Source organism: Euprymna scolopes, chromosome 29, assembly GCF_053919585.1.
Source record: "Euprymna scolopes isolate OS-2025 chromosome 29, ASM5391958v1, whole genome shotgun sequence".
NCBI lineage: Eukaryota > Metazoa > Mollusca > Cephalopoda > Sepiida > Sepiolidae > Euprymna > Euprymna scolopes.
In genome coordinates this window covers 54,394,319-54,412,688 of record NC_136510.1, presented here as the reverse complement: position 1 = coordinate 54,412,688, position 18,370 = coordinate 54,394,319, and positions in this window count along the sequence as shown.

Sequence of the window (18,370 nt, the reverse complement as noted above, 5' to 3'; positions counted from 1 at the left end):
CAAATAAAAAAATGTAATATGGTTATGTTTTCGTTATTTGCAATGATAGAGTGTAAGACGCACGGATAAAGCTAGTTCATATAAACAATGCAACGATGTGAAGGAAAGAAAACTGATTTCATTTGAAATCTTATCACATTACAACAATGATATGAAATATTAATTAGCGAAGAAATGAAAACCAATTTTTTGCACCATGTATAAGACAATGAAAACGAATTTGAACTCAATTGTGGAGAATATATATTTGGATAACGAAGTTATTGAGTATGTTTATAAATTTTGTAACATTGGTGGTATGATTGGAACACAGGTTAAGGTTGAAAGTTAAGAGTCGAGTAAGTTAAATGTGGGCTATTTTTATATAAAAAACCAGCAGAACGCTACCGCTCAAAAGGAAGAATTTATCAGACATGTGTCTGCGGTGTGATGATGTATGGAAATGAATCCTGCCCAGTGAGGATTAAAATATAAGTTTCATTGAAAGAAATGATATAACAATGATAAAATATATATAGAATATAGAATTTCAGTCTGCAACACTCAGATAAAAGATGAATCAGGTTAGTATAGGGTTACTTTTTTTTTTACAAGGAGGACACCACTCATCAAGGCCCGGAAGCCACTCAGGGATAAGGGTTATTGCATGTACAGTACGTTGTACGTTAGTGTTGAGATTTCATAAAGTGTCTACTTAAGGGAGCGGTTAATCAGGAATTTGTTTACGTTGGATTTGAAGACATTCAAGTTGTAGTCAGGTGGGAAACAGGCAGACGGAACAGAGTTCCACTGGCGTGCTGTTCTAAGAAAGAAGCTGTGTTCATGGAATCTTCGTTTTGATTTAGGCAAAGATAGAGAGTGGGGACAATTTTTGACAGTGGCTTCAGCTAGACGGGTGTTTTTCGTAAAAGATTGGCGAGGGGGAACCGGAGATTGGAGCTCAGACGAGCACTTTGCTATGGAAATAACGGTAAAACAAAGACAGGCTCGCAACGTCTCTTCTTTACTGGTTTAGTCATACTGAAAGAATGGATGCGAGTTCTTGGGTTAGTTGGGGTAAAACAGTTGAAGTAGGAAAATAAGTTGTCCCAGGTAAACATGAGAGAAACTTATACATTTGGTCTAACATGACCAAATATATGTTTCTCTTTTTTATTAAAATAGAGAAAATGGAGTTAAAATACTCCAGTTTATCTATTTTAATAAATGAGAAGCTGTGCTTCCCACGTATATGATGAAGCAGTGTCGAAAGCAATATCAAAATTATTGACCCCCCATTACCACCTTGCATGTCTAATAGATGTTTCAAAATACATATTATACCAGTTTATATATATATATATATATATATATATATATATATATATATATATATATATATATATATATATATATATATATATATATATACAAACTCTTGCGCCGATTTTCTCCGGTTAAAACTGAAATATAAAGTTTCCCATGGGTTCGGATGTATTATTTGGATGTGTATTAAGCTTCATGTCTGTAGACAAAAAAGTGATGAAGGAGTTTCGTAGGCAATTTTTTAAACAAATATATATACACATATATAAATATATATAGAAAGAGATTCGTAGTTATTATGACCATTTTTACGCAAATATTACGCAAGTATGAATCATGTAGAATATCTGCATAAATATAATTACACATAATAGTTTACTAAAGATGATCATCCTATGAAAAAAACGAAGAAACTAATAGAGAATTAATTAAAATGAATGTTTAAAAGAATATGAAAATTACTTAGATCTTTTGCAAATTAATCCAATTCTATGACACATATATAACAAAGTTGTAGTTTCTTTTAGAAAACATAGAAAAAAGAGGTTTTAATATGACTATCAATACACAAATTTATTTACTTTTAATATGACTATCAATACACAAATTTATACATATATATATATATAGCTATATATATACTTTTGTGTAAAAACATAGAGCTTACGTGTTTGGACAATATTTACACATTGTAATTTCGCATACCCAACTTAAGAGCAGCCAAATAGCATGACAGGTAGAAACGCTGACTGTCGTAGAGTTTGATTACTGTCTTAAGGTTGTTGCTACGCTAGCCACACTGACGGTCTCTGATATAACGAAACGGGAGTGTATGTGGATGACTATATACATATATATATATATATATAATATATATATATATATATATATATATATATATATATATATATATATATATATATATATATATATGTAATTGTGTTGGGATGATTAATTGGAATTTTGGAGGATCTCAGAATCGGAAAATTTGAGCCGTATTTTTACGATTCCAAAAACAATTATTTAAATATTTTTATTGTATCTAAAAATCATGTATTTATTTATTAGAAAGTTGTTTATAAATATAAGACAATGTGCCAAAGAACTGGCGATTAGGGTGATATATGTTTTTTTTAAACAAATATACGTATCACATTTTTATGATTAAAATAAGAACATATGATTATTCTTTGATAGAGTAAAGGTACATAATAGTTACCAAAAACACCTGCCATCCACATGCATAAAAGATGTTCTTAATAATAGCATTACTAGCAGAATCCGAGGAAATTCCAGGATAGTTTAAAAAATTTTAAACATAAATAAAATGACTGAAAAACTTAATCAAATAACGATCAATTTAAAACAATTCTCGGCAAATTCTTTTCTAACCTTCTAAACCTAAAAAGAAGTGATTTAAAAGAAATCGATATTTTCAATGAAAACTCAACATAACACACTGTTTTTTCTTGTCTTCTATCTCAATAATTTTATATAAATTATAAATGAAGTTTACTTGCACAATATTAATGTCAATTCACTTGCATATTTTTTAATTAAAAAAACGTACAATAAAGTCTTAGTCTCCTCTCAACATGACTTTATTTTAAATTATAAAAAAAGCCAATTTTAATCTGTAAACAGACAGCCATGTTTCGTTCGTTTGTAAATTTTTAGAGAGGGAATCTTTTTAATGATTTTTAACTGATAAAAAAGCGACTATAAAGGGAGGTAATTTGTTCTCATTACTGTTTGCGATTATGATGGTTTTTTTGTGACACCAGATGTACGGACAAGTAAATTAATTTCCAGATTATTTATAAACGCATTCTTAAATTGGTGTGGGCGGCGTTGGTTACTATTCTCTTCCTACGCATTTTCTTATTTTGCATACAAATCGCTATTTTTAATTGTTTATGAAAAATCCAAGCCGTATTTGGTACACTAACGACGAACTAATACAGAAGTAGTTTTATTCAAAGTCAAAATAAATCTTTAGATGTCTCACAATTTGCAATCAATCACAAGTTAAACATTTTAGAAAAATATTTAGAAATGTCTTCCGGGTATATTTTTTACATTTGCAAAAAATATATGCAGACATTACCAGGTTTCCACAATATTTTTCAACAAACAACAGATTATTAATTAATTTTCAAAGAATCAAAAACCGAATCAGCAATTGTATCAAAACAGACTCCATAAATGTATTGAAATCGGAAAAATGTTCATCCCAACACTGTCGAGCAATCTTGGTAATTGATATCGTTTGCTTCTGCTTTAACGCAATACAAAGCTCTTTGTCAATAAACAAATAGAACCCTGCGGGAGTGCAGTCATTATTTGTACAAATCATTGTAAGATATCAATGCCGACGGCGTCTGTCCCAGTGACCTGATGGATAATTCGAAGGTACAAACACACGCGCGCGTGCGCATATATATATATATATATATATATATATATATATATATATATATAAATTATTTAATTTTTCTCTATTCAAATATAAAGGCACTTTGTGTTCATGTCTATGTGTGTGAAAGTTCGTTTCCTATAGGCTCTGAAACAGTAAGGATGATTCTTGTTAATTTTAACAAAAATGTACTTTATGTGTTTGGGAGTGTTCTAAGATAGGTTTTACATCTAAATGCACCGATAAGTATCAAACGATAAAGTCCGATTAAAGACGGAACCGTTTGATTTTGTCTAAAGTAAACACCATTATACAGCCTAACACAACAAGTGTATTCGAGAAGTTTTATCACCGCACCATCAGAAGGTCCAGTGTATAAAACCAACGATAGGTTCTTTGATGAGACAGGATCGCGTTCAAAGTAATTATTTCTGTTTAATGCACAACTAAAGCATTTAATGTATTTTAAACTTTATTTCACGCAATTATATAAAACTAATTTAATAAAATCAATAGTAGCGTCTCTATATTGCAATGTAAACTACAATGTATTGTAGACTAATTCACTGCTCAGAGGCATGTACAGCTTCGCGCCGGTGCACCACGGTAGGTCTCCGACTAGGGCAGACAATCGATTTGATTAAAAAAAACGGTTGATTTCACCGTGTTTAATGACAAAAAACTATTGGAAATTTGGAACATTCGTTGATCCCAAGCAATGTCAGGTGTCCCTGACATATACATTGGCAGAGTATATAATGTGATGAAGTGATGTGTTGCATTAAATATGCAAATCTACGTCAGTAAAATGAAAGTTTTCTTCTGCCTAGTCATGTATCAATTTTGCAATTAATAACAAAACGAAATAAACGAAAATATGCAGTTAATTTGCTAACATTTTTCCTGATGAAAATTATATGTAATTACTTACACAGTTATGTAGAAAAAAAATACCATAATAAAACGTCATGTATAATATTATTAACTAATCTTAAAAAGAACATATTACTGAATAAATTATACTTTTAAAGAAAAGACTCTAGTCTAGACGTTTCATATACACAAGAGTCATTCGGGGTAAACATTTATACAATCTATAAACTCTTTACTACTTAAAATACTTTATATAAATTTAACTGCTCATCAGAGTCTTGTAAAACCGTCTTGAAATAGTTGTAAGAAGTATAAATAAACTGAGAACTCTGCTAGACCTTAGACTTCTGGTTTATTTCCATCAATCTTAAGATTGATGAATCTTTGAGGGTAAATGACAGTTCTGAATTTTTTCCTACTATCACGATGACTGCACGGACAAAACCCGAATCGCAAATGTATACTTTAGTACATGGTATTTAAGTCAAATAACAAATAATAGCTCCGTATGCTATTTTTGTTATTTTTCTATTACTTCGACACACACACACACACACACACACACACACATACACACACACACACACACACACATATATATATATATATATATATATATATATATATATATATATATTACTGAATTTATCACTAATTATGATTCAGAAAACAATAAACATCAGTTAAGCCGACGATTGTTGTTTGCCGAAATTTTTATTATTTAGACTTATATAGACGCAATGTAATCTTATATTTCTATTTATTAAGTAGTTTTGCTATATATCTTATTTTTGTGCAACGCACTAGTAATTTGTATCATATTTCAGCTCGTTGACTACAATGCCATATATAAAGGGTATCCGGCTTATGAAGATCAATGTTGTAACAGGATACGGGAAGGTAGAGTAAATTATCTGTTAAAACTATGTCGCATTCAGATCTACTTAAGTGATCAATTACTCAAGACGGATAACTGACAAGCGGAAAGCGAAGGATTGAACTTCAAGTCAGAATCATCATTTCAGAATGCATGGTCAGAAGTGATCAGCTAGGTTGAAATTAGAGAGCATCAGATTGATTTCGCTCTCATATTTTCCTTAAAGCAAACAAGACACGTATCAATAACCACAAGTACACACACACACACTACACACACACACACACACACACACATATATATATATACATATATATATATATATATATATGTGTGTGTGTGTGTGTGTGTGTGTGTGGAGATAACAGAGCCATTTTATTTTGTCTTAAATTTATATATATATATATATATATATATATATATATATATATATATGAAATAAAATGGAGGTGGAAGGACCTGGATACTCAACGTTTCGCCCGATTTATGCGGGCTTCTTCAAGAGGGATGGTCATTGACGAGAGAGTCGGGGGATTGGGGCTGTATATAATGATGGGGGAGAGCAGCGTGTTTTCCTTATGTAAATTAGATGTCATATATACATGTATATACATTTTATGAGAGAAGAACTAATTAGAGTAAACTAGTGTAGTGGATTACGTCTAAAAGATAAAATATCGTAGAGATTAAAAATTGTGTTTGGAAATATAGCGGTGATAGATTAAATAAATAAAATGACACGAGATTACGAAAGAATCTTTTTTTTTTTTTTTAATTAGAAATAATTGAATTGGGATAAAATAGCGCAGTAACTTAAAAGATGGTGTCTAAAAATAAGAATAGGAGGTGATAAAATGGAGTCTAAAAATAGATAATGATAAAATACAGTAAATAAGTAAAATAAAAATAAAATTAAGTGAAATTACGAATTTTTTTTTCGCGTTTAACCGGTGTCTAAGTTGTTTTCTTTGATAATTATTTTCGACAGAAAGGGAGCAACGTGGAAAAAACCTTTTCTTTGCTTAATTATATTGCTGGAATGGGAGGTTATAGCTGACTCAATTAAACGTCGTGTGGATCTGTTATGTATGTGTTTAAGGAAAGTTGCTTTGTTAAAATCAAAATGGTGGTCGTTTTCCATGATGTGACAAAATATGGCGTTGAGTGTATTGTTGTTTTTTACATCTCTTTTGTGTTCATATATTCTTTTATTTAAATTACGTGTAGTTTCTCCTACGTATATTTTTCCACAATCAAGGCAGGGTATGGAATATATTCCGGCTTTGGTGTTAATGTTGGTATTAGTTATAATTTTACGTGTTAGATCCCTAACACACACACAAGGAAATGATGCTTGATAAGCACATCAACGACATATGTAGAATTAGAAATCTCCCAAACTAATACAAACGGACCCTCACCACAAAAATAACAGCTCCCCACTTTTTGTTTCACCAAAACCAAAAAACAACCCAAACCTCACAAATTAGAACAATACTATCATGCACTGAAGGACCCCTGTACCCCCTGTTCAAGATCTATTGACTCCTCACATAACTACTTAAACCCTTACTCTCCTCCTTTCCTGGACACGTTAGCAGTTCCGATGAAGTTCCGTCTACACACCCTCCAACCACAGCAACTAAAGCAAAACAAATACGCTTTTAGCCTCGATGTAGTTGTCCTCTATACTAAAGTTCCAGCGCACCCAGCAGTAGAACTTATCACCGACCACATCTCCTCCAATAACTTATACTTCTTCATCCTAACTCCATCAGACATCCACAAACTCTTACATATAATAGTAGATAACACATTCCTCACCTTCCAGCACCAGACATACAGACAAATCATAGTATTGCCCATGAGGTCCAGTTTCTAAAGCTTACTGACCATTTCGTACATGGACAGATTAGAACATCGAGCCCTCAACACCTGCAACTCACTCATATATCTCTTAAGATGTGTCGACAGCGTCCTGATCCTCATATCATCACGCGCTGATGCTACAACATATTCTCCGATACCGACCCACACATAGAATTCAGCATTGAACACCCCGGCGCTGACGGATCCCTATCACTACTAGGTTTTAACCTCAAAATATCAGACGAGCAGATTATCACCACAAAATTCTATCGAAAAGCGGCCAACCGAAGTCGGCCCTTCCTACTCAGGCCATAATCGAATAAGTTACGAATGAGGTAATCCGCACCCAAAACAAGTGCAGTGAAACCGCAGACAAGATAGAATCTACTAAACAGTTTCACCAGGTACTGGAAACAAACGGATATCCCAACCTGAAAAAAAACGTGTAGGAAGATTTCCTTCTAATACTGTTTTCTTAAAATATCCCACCTCAGCGACACGATCACGACAGCTATCCGCAGGGATCTCAGAAGGGTAGGCCTCGATATGAAACTGGCCCACTCAGGACCATCCCTTGGACAGCAACTATTCAAACGCAAACGCAATGATGATCCACCACCATGCCCACTGGCTAATTGCCCCATGTACCCCGCAACCACTTATCACCACACACACATAGTCTACATATAAGAATCAAAGAACACACAGACATAAGTAGCATCATTCTACAAAAACGCTGATTGATCTATTAAAATCGATATTTTAGCCACAAAACGCAATATTGGGAATCACGCATAAAGGAATCACTGCTAATATCCAAACCACAGACGGAACTCAACAACAGACTGGAAGTCGTCTCATCATTTATTATATAACATTGCATATCATTATACCCTACTACTCTAAGTTACTAGAACAAATGTGGCTATGCAACTACACCCCTCTCATACACTGCCTGGCTAGCCTAACAGTACAAATATGGCCTTACTACAAAACCCTCTCTCATAAAATAAATAAATAAACAAAAAATAAATAATAAATAAAATAAACTAATAAAATACGGACACATTTTTTATGATGGAAGTCCCGGGAAGTGTGACAAATATATTTTACAAGTGGGTCGAGAAGATTTGGGTCGATTGCAATGTTGGAATGTTTTAGAAGACTGCCAGAATTTTGTGGATCGTACTGGAGACATGATAAAAGAAGATGCTGATAGTCTATGGCCATTTGTCACGATCAGCCTATCAGCATAAAATTGGAAATAGCAACGGATAGATACAAAATTTGATGATAATAATAATAATAATAATAATAATAATAATAATAATAATAATATGAGATAACTAAGGATATCACCCGCATCACTCCAGACGCTGTGTCACCAATATAACATAGCGAAAAACGATTGTAATAGGTATGAAATGATAAAAAGTGGGAGACAAACCATCATCCAGACTTCCACTGAAGGGCACAGATATTTTTTGTATATCTAATGAATTTAATTCAAATTCCAGTACAAGCCATCGGTGTTTATAGCGATCTCAAAGATTAATGATAGATGTGAGAACAAAAATACTAGAAGACAGAACACCCGTGAACACCTGTAAGCCCTCAGACTTTTTCATAGTTTTACCAATGAAAAATGTCTGGTACTAAAGCATATGAGAACTTTTTTTTTTTATAGATAAAACTAATAATTCACATACAGTATTATGATTCCACTTTAAATTACACTAAATGATGGATGTGCGTCTAAACAGATAGATGGCAATTTTTGCCATTGATGTCGTGTTTGGTTTGATCCTCTCTTATCTGCTAACCGATTATTTAGTTGTATATGTAATCCTAATCGTGGCTGTGAAGAAATAGACATATGTTCAACTGATATCATACAAGTAAGGTCAATGGATGATCTACAACTTGTTAGCTTTAGAAATTGTATTAAAAATGTGTTTAAAACTTACTTAAGATAAAATTTAAAAAAATAACGGTTCAGTTTATACTAGTGAAATTTCATTAATATAGTTTTTAACATAAATTACATTTAATATAAAAATAATAAAGTTAATGTGTTTTGTCTGTTTTTTACATGGGCATCACTACTTATCAAGGCCCAGATTCCACTCGAGGATAAGGGTTAAAGAGTGTACAGTAGAAATTGGACAATATAGTAACCGTTAGTAATGGAGATTCTGTAAATTTGTTAACTTATATGGAACGGCTCATCAAAAACTTGTTTAAGTTAGACTTGAAGACAACCATATTGTAGTCAGCTGGAAAGCAGAAAAACGGAAGACAATTCCATAGGCGTGCAGTTCTAAGAAAGAAGCTTTGCTAATGGAATCCACGTTTAGGTTTAGGCACAGATAAAGAGTAAGGGAAATTAGTGATAGTGTTTTCTGCTAGACGAGTGTTTCTTGTGAAAGTTTGGCGAGGGGGGACCATAGAATGGAGCTCAGCTGAGCACTTTCCATGAAAATAACGATACATCAGAGAATTACTCGCAACATCTCTTCTGTTAGGAAGAGGTTGCAGGGAAGAGAAAAGGACATCTCCCACAAGGCTACGAAGTCTATTTTGAACTCTATCAAGGCAGGGTAAGTCCTTTCTAGCAGCTCCTGCCCAAATGTGGCAATAGTACTCCATCCTTGAACGTACCTGGCTCTTACATAGATAGACAATTGCATCAGCAGTGAGATATCTACTGGATCGATAGAAGGATCCCACCATTTTTCCAGCGGCCTTGGCAACGGATTTAGTGTATGTGTTCCATTTAAGTTCAGGGATAAAGGTCAAGCCCAGAAGCTTGTCAAAACATGAGGCCTCCCCAAGACGAGAGCCATTTAAATTTAAATTGATGCCAGAGCGTTGATGATGTAAAGATAAAAGCTTGGTTTTAGATGCATTAAAAGTAACAAGCCACCTCTTTCACCATTGTACCACTTGCTCAAGATCAGGGGAGAGAGAATCAGAAGGAAATTGGTCGTTTACTGTCTTAGATGTGCTACCATAGATGGTAGTGTCATCGGCATAGATGTCTACGAATGATGTAAGGATGTGATTTGGAAGATCATTAATATAGATCAGGAAGATCATTAATATAGATCAGGAAGAGGGTTGGACCTAGGACGGACCCCTGAGGGACTCCAGCATTAATACTAAGAGATTTCTGCACATCAGCCACTGCTCTTATGAACCTATTAGAGAGAAATGATTTAATAATTGAGAAGACATTTCTAGCTATACTATAGATGGAGATCTTGTGAAGTTAACCTTTATGCCATACTCTATCAAAGACCTTTGATATGTCAAGAGCAATTACCCTAGAAAGGTAGCCTCCGTTGAGAGATTTGCTAATCCTATGAGATATAACTGTAAGCATATCTGCTGTAGATCTAGCAGAATGGAAACCATATTGCGTGTCACTAAGAAGGTTATTTTTGCTGAGATGGTTGATTACTTCTCTATTTAACACAGATTCCAGCACCTTACTCATGACGCACAGGAGACTTATTGGCCTGTACTGTGAGGGAGATGAGCGATCACGTAAATTCTTAAATACGCTGCAAAATTAAATTAACATAAACTGACAGATGTTAAAGAAACAAAAAATCGGTTCATGTGTATTTTAAAACATTTTTAATTATAAGCGTTATTGTTCAGATTTGCATATTTTATGAAAACAATAAAAACAATCGAACATTTTTTTAGTAGAAAATGATTGATTTGATAATTTTAAATAACAACAACAGCCTAAAAAAACAAATGTTTGTTTACTAGTAGTAAATCTAGTAATAAGCTAAAACGACACACACACACATACATATATATATACTCTTTATTTGTTTTTAGATAAGCAGTAATATATTTCTACACAGTCATGAGCATGTTTCCGTCAGCTAGTTAACAGTAAGTAGAGGTATCTTCATAGAGCTTATATGAAAGCAAAGTTTGCAATGAAAATATCGGATCTTCCACATCACAGGAAGTCAATATCAGGAGGTTCCGTCAAATGTTGTGAAAAATAAGATTTGGTAATATGTAAATAAGATCAAATAAAGGTGCGGATTAGAGTCTGTGTGTGGATATAGGAATAAATGGAAAATGGTGGGGGTTAAAGATCGATAGAGAGGTAATGGAAACAAGATATTATGTGTAGCTTAATTATCATATATATATTTTTATAACTTACTATACACTATATGCATATGCAGATCACTATGTTATAATCATTAGATTACTCTGGACAGATGTTATGACATTTAAAAATAAATGTTTAAATTTCAACAATATTTGTCGCGGTTGAGGTTGACCGTGATGTTTGTTCCTTCCTAATATAGTCAGAGATGACTTCGTGGCCGGGTTTTAATCTCCCGATCGGAAGTAATCGTGTCACCTTGTACTGATGATTCCCGAATGGATGAAGCACTAGTATTCAAAAATTATTATAGAAATAATAACAATAATAATAATAATAATAATAATAATAATAATAATAATAATATATATATATATATATATATATGACTACTTTATTTAATCACATAAATTAATATACGAAAGTATAATCTCTCTAGTGATCTGACCTATTTTAAACCTAGGTGTAATTAAATGTGTTTATTTCGTCTCTCTCTCTTTCTCTTTCTCTCTCTCTCTCTCTCTCTCTCTCTCTCTCTCTATATATATATATATATATATATATATATATATATATATATATATATATATATATATATATATATATATATCGGGAGAAATACATTGTATAAGGATAGGAAAAGATATATACTATATAGCTTTCCTAGAACGAGAAGCAATGCGTTATCTCGCTTTAGCAGTTATTTCTTCAATATATTTATCTTCTGAAATTGTCTTGAAATTAACTGCAGGATTCTCCGATAGGGATACTTCAGATATTTGGGAATAAACTAATTTCTTTTAAAAGAGGGAAGGCAATGGAAGACCTAGGAGGGTTGAACGCGTAGGACTACTCTAAATTAATACCACAACCAGAAAGATAAAAGACCACCGGGTTGGCGAAGTCACTGTGGAACTGATTGTCGAGGACGGGTTTCCGACTGGTATGTAGCCTGGCAGCAATTAGAATTGCTATTTCCTCAGCATTAACACCATTCCTATCCCAGGAAAATGTAGCACAAGACCCTAAGATGAGGAGAATAATCCAACGGCTCTAAAAAGGGCTTAGTAAAAATTGCCTCTGAAGCCTCAATAGTATTACCTGATCCTGGCGCCTTAGGCAATTAGCAATAAACTAACTTATCCCAAACGAGAAAAAGCAAGGCCTGGAAGGATTTACCCCCTATGACTACCCAGAACTAATTTCACGGCCGGTCAGAAAAGACTACCGCAATGATCTAGTTTCAATCGGCCTTATTGTCTATGATGAATCCTTAATTTGTATGTGCCATGACAATTAGAATTGCTACTCGTCTCCCTGAATGGATTTAGGTATTTGTTGAGGGACTCAATTATGTTTCTTAATAGGGATAATACTATAAGAATGATTTATTGAGCTTTTCATAGTTTTTTTCAAATGCCCACCTACATTTGAAATACTAACATAGTGTGTATTAGAAATGTCTCTTTGATGTGAGTTTTACGAGATAATTGTTTCCAAAAGTCAAGACTACATGGCAGTCTTTAACATTATTTACCTTCAAGTCTCTTCTTATACCTACATTAATTTAAAAACTATGTTTGTTCTGTTTGATTTGGACTCTTTTCAGTATGCTTTGTTATTGTGTTGAAGATAAAAAATAATTAAAACAAATACTTTGAATTCGGGCAAAATTAAAAATTCATCACTTTAGAATGCAGAAAATATTAAGTTTAATATTAAAACAGATACAAAACTTCATATCTAGTTAAAAAAGACTAAAAGAAATAAGTGTAATTTTATTTAAAAGTACACATTAATTATTCAAAAAATAAATCTTTATCAACTTATAAAATTGAGCCGAGTTTTTGTCTCGGCACCAAAGCCGACCGATGTCTGATCCTGTGCAATTTTAGTAGGTTCATAGTCTCAGGTATTATGTCTCCTTTTGAGAAAGGGTTTGTTTATGCCAATCGTCTGAGGTGCCCCCACCAAGAAATGTTAATGGTGTTGCTCAAGCAATTTTGATGGTCAAAGTTTTTTTCCTGTATCCCATAATTCGAACTCTGTATTATATTATCTTAAAGTTTGGAATATTATCGTTTTTTTAAAGTGAGTCGACAAATCATATATATTCTAAACAACCCAACTCAAAGTGATGAAACAAAACAAAAATATAGATGCGTGAGTATAGGATTAAATCATTAGAAGAAATATATTTTTTTCTAGAAATATCTATTAAACTATATATCTGAAAATGTAATTTCTTCTTACAGGTCAACGCCTCCGTTTGTAAGAAATCAAATAACTTTACAACAGACGTTATTTGCATTCATTTACGATGACAAATAAGACAAGAGGACAAGAAGACAAGGGGAAAGGCGAAATTACTTTGTTAGCTTTGCATTTTGTATTGAAACTGTTATTTGCAGACACTCGCGTGTAAAAATCTAATTAACAATCAAGTAGAAATGCTCAGAGCAATTATGCGGATTCTGTTTAAAGGTCGCAATTCTGATTTCCTTTTCTCCTGTTTATAATCTTGATTGAAAATTACCAGATCAATTTCAACGTTTTACCATATGTAAACCATTTAGATTTCATTTTGAAAGTCATATTTATCTTCGTTATATTTTATTGTTGCGTGTGTGTACGTGTATAATTTGTATGTTTGTTTGTTGTTCTCTAAACTTTTATATCCGGCCTTTCAAGAAGAATTTCCTTCTTCGTTATGGCTCAAAATAATAGAGGAGTATATAACGATAAATGATCCCCAATGTGTATGATATACATATTAATTTATAATGACAATCAATTACGGCTATTTTTTGCATCATTAATTCATAGTACAGAGTAGAACATACTGAGTTCTCATGTTTTGAATGGATATGGAAAATAGACACAACTAACGCGAAATTAATTCATTATTTGTTTAAAAAGTAACTAAAAACAGTTTGTTATTTTTATCACATGTTCACTCCAAACAAGACACAGTGCCACTTTGAAGTAAGGGCTACTATCGGGGGCATAAGTTGCAGTGACACTATGTAGGGAGATAAGCAGCAAGACTTGAACTTCTGCATGTCAATACAGTTGGGGAAGCAGAATCTCGGAAGGTAGTTCCAAAGTCTAGCAAGCTTAGATGACAGTTAGGGATCTATAGGTTGGCGACTCTCTTTGAAATCCTGTCAAGGAGTGAGAGACTAGTAGCAGGTGCACCAGCCCAAATATGACAACAATACTCCATACATGGGCGAATGGTGGCCTTGTAAAGGTACAAGATACTTTTAGGCGTTTCTAGCACGGGAGAGAGAGCATACCTTCCTCGCAGCGGCCCTGGCAATGCTCTCAATGTACCTGTTCCAACACATGTTCCCTGTGAACATTAATCCGAATAGTTTAAAAGAATTACTTCAGGTAATGTTACTGTAGCCATTGCTATTGGTGATTGAGAAGATTTCTTGTAATTATTGAAGGAAACAAGTTTAGTCTCGGCAGCATTAAATGTGACCATCCATTTTTGTCCCGATTCCACTACAGATTGGAGGTCTTCCTTTAGTGTTTCTGCCATTTCCTTGGTTTTAATGGGTATTATAAATTACAAAGACACATGTTATAAATGTTATAGACAAATAATATAAATTGTTTAGACAGATAATATAAATTGTATAGACAAATAATAAAAATTATATGGATAGATGGTAAAACTGATGGTCTCATTGATGGTGCTTTTTTCCAAAAGATCTGTGTGACTCTTAATGGCATTCAAATTGTAACTGCCTCTATCCTTTCAAATCTTCAAGAGTTTAAAGACAATGTTGGAAAACTTTTCGTTTTATGTACTTCCAAAAAAAACATAAAGGCGTAGATATGGCAACATGACTAAACACCTTCCCGCCTTAAACAGATCACACTCATATGAAGACAGTCCTTTCAACGATGACCATTATAAAGTAACACAAGAAAAAGATTTAATTTTGGGTTATTTGTTTAATATTCTCAAGTTTTAGAAGGGCATATTACTACATATAATTCATTTGAATGCCTAAGTGGAGAATTTAAATTCATACTAGACACTAGTCCCACGTTTCTGCGGTATTTCTGTACACATTTTTGTTAGAACAATCTGTTATAAGGACACTATCCTTACAAATATTGAAACTAGCATAATATTAAAAGCCCAAAAATGATCCTATCCACATGGTTACACACTGGTTATACGAGAAATTGTGCACATTCTTCAATGTGTGTTGCCTCTAGTAATTTGTAGTAACTGCACAAGATTGATACTCTATTAGACTAGATGCCTTTTGGTCTTGTAATCCCCAAAAACAAGTAAAAAGGGATCCACTGCTTACTGTTACAAAAAAAGTAAATGTCTCTTATTTTTCTCTCTCCAACTCCACAATCCACCATTTTTACTAACAAAACGTAGGCCTCAACAGTCAAGCACAGTAGTATGCCCAGCAACATAAGATCAGGAATTTTTCGACACTGTTTACTAGTTGTAGAACAATACAGCGACAACCACATAAATTCTTACAAGTAAAACCAAACGTTCCTTTTAATAAGAGCTCAGAACATGTTTCCAACTCTAACGTATATGGCTCGTTCAAAAAAGATAACATAACAATTTTCAGTTTTCATTCCGTTGGATTATATATATATATATATATATATATATATATATATATATATATATACGCATAAGTATAATTCTTTCTATATACATATCTATATATACAATCACCTTATATGTATGCATATATAAAGTGAGAGATTGAATGAGAGTGGAGGAGAAATTGAGTTAGCTAAATGCTTTACTGCAATTTGTATGACTCTATTTCTAAAATTGAAAATAAATCGAATTTCCCTGGGCTTACAACGGACAAAAAGAGTCTCATTGGAACAAAAGAAATATCCACGCGTTTGGTATGCGTATGTATTTGTGAAGAAACATTACTAAAGAAATAAGATAAACCAAGACACGTGCATAGATATTAGGTTATACACATGAAAAATTTTCATCGACTCATTCTATTACAGTTAATCACAGTGGGGTTAGAGAATTCATAAAAACAGACACTTCCGTGTCCACGGCACCAAATGTGTATCACATGCTCAGCAGACGTTAGAAGTCACGTCATCGTTAGTCGCTTGTTGCTTTTAGTTTGATAAACGGTTCGTTGCATTGTCCATCACGAGATCATTAAACCAGCCATCATTTTGCTCGTCAGACTCTACGGTACTTTGTCAGTTACGCTGCCTTGTGGGAAACAGCATACAAAATCAATTCTGGGAAAGTTACAATTTCTTTTATGTTTATTTATATAGACTTACCTCTAGAAATGATTTTTAATTACTTTTCCATGGATTAAGCCCGATAAGTTCTGTTTACACATGTTACACGTGTGTAACAATAACTCCGAATCTTTACACTTAGGATATGCTTTAAAATTTTATATTATTAATTTATCCAGTAAAAAGAATAATGATAAATAGTTCGTTTATTAAATCGCCATAAATTAATGCAAAATATTTATTTTTTGTAGATAAACACTCTAACATCATGTATATGTAAAATATTTTAGTATAAAAGTATTATAATATTTTAAAGTATTGGTAACTAATATTTTATATATAGTCAAAAAGATGGTATATATATATATATATTAGGATACAAATAAGTGGTCCATATCACCGCGTATATACGGTACCATATCACCGTATGTTGTATATACGTGTGTTGTTATCTAAAGTATACTTATATATCGTTTGTTTAATAAACGGGCCATACAAATATATGCACGTTGTGTTTGTGGTATAACGGACTGTTGTCCTCGTGTCCTAATCTTAACGGCCCGTAACTCATCTGGCAGTGTTAGTGTGTGCGTGTCAGAACATATTATACACGTAACATATATATATGCCGACACACCTATTTCTGCTGTCTGCTGGCTTCTTAGGGATCCTTCAACCATCTTGGGCTGCCGGACCTGTTTTAAAGAAGATGCTTCTAAAGACATAGGACAAGATGTTGTAGGATTTTATATATTTTATAAATTTGGAGAAAACAAATATTAATTTCAATGGCAATTGGTTTTAAATAAAACACATAAGTTTCGGCATGTTTTGCATTAATTACAATTCCCCGTTCACATTCGAAATGGCGACTTTTGTATGGTTTCGGGTATGCTGACAACGAATAATACAGATAAATGTGGGGCTTATAAATAGTTTACCAGATATTAAAACATTTGTTATCCAACGTAAAAGCTAATGTAATCCTTGATACCTATATCGAAGCATAAAAATGTAATTTCTTTAAGATGGGTCTTTAGAAAAAAATTAACTAGATGTAGACACAGATTTGTCGCAAAAAAACTTTCTCAAATTTATGGGATAGAATTGATAATGCGAATGCGTAACACGAATAAACACCCTCAACTCCGTCATGTTAAAAACAGCTTTCGAAATAAACACTCCCAACCTCCCTATCTTAAGAACGGCTTTCGGAGTGAACACCCCCAACCTCCCTATATTAAGAAAAGCTTTCGGAAAAACACACCATTTTTCCATGGGGGCTGTGACAAATGTTTCCTTTTTCGTCTGCTTCAGTTACACATATAGGCATTATTAACTACTCAGTTGTGAGAACAAAATGGCTGCCAGGGAGTACATTAGTTTTTACGTTGAGTACCATATGTTTTCATATCTGTCACCTCCAAATTTAACTGTGATATTCCTTGTCACATACCCGAAACCCTATAAATATCCACATTTACAATCCAAAAATCGTCATGAGACTAAAATAAACCACGAAAGCAACAATTCAAAGATAAACAGGTGTTTTGCCCATTATAGTTTAACGAAATTCAATAAAATTTGAATTTTCTCAAAAACAATAAAT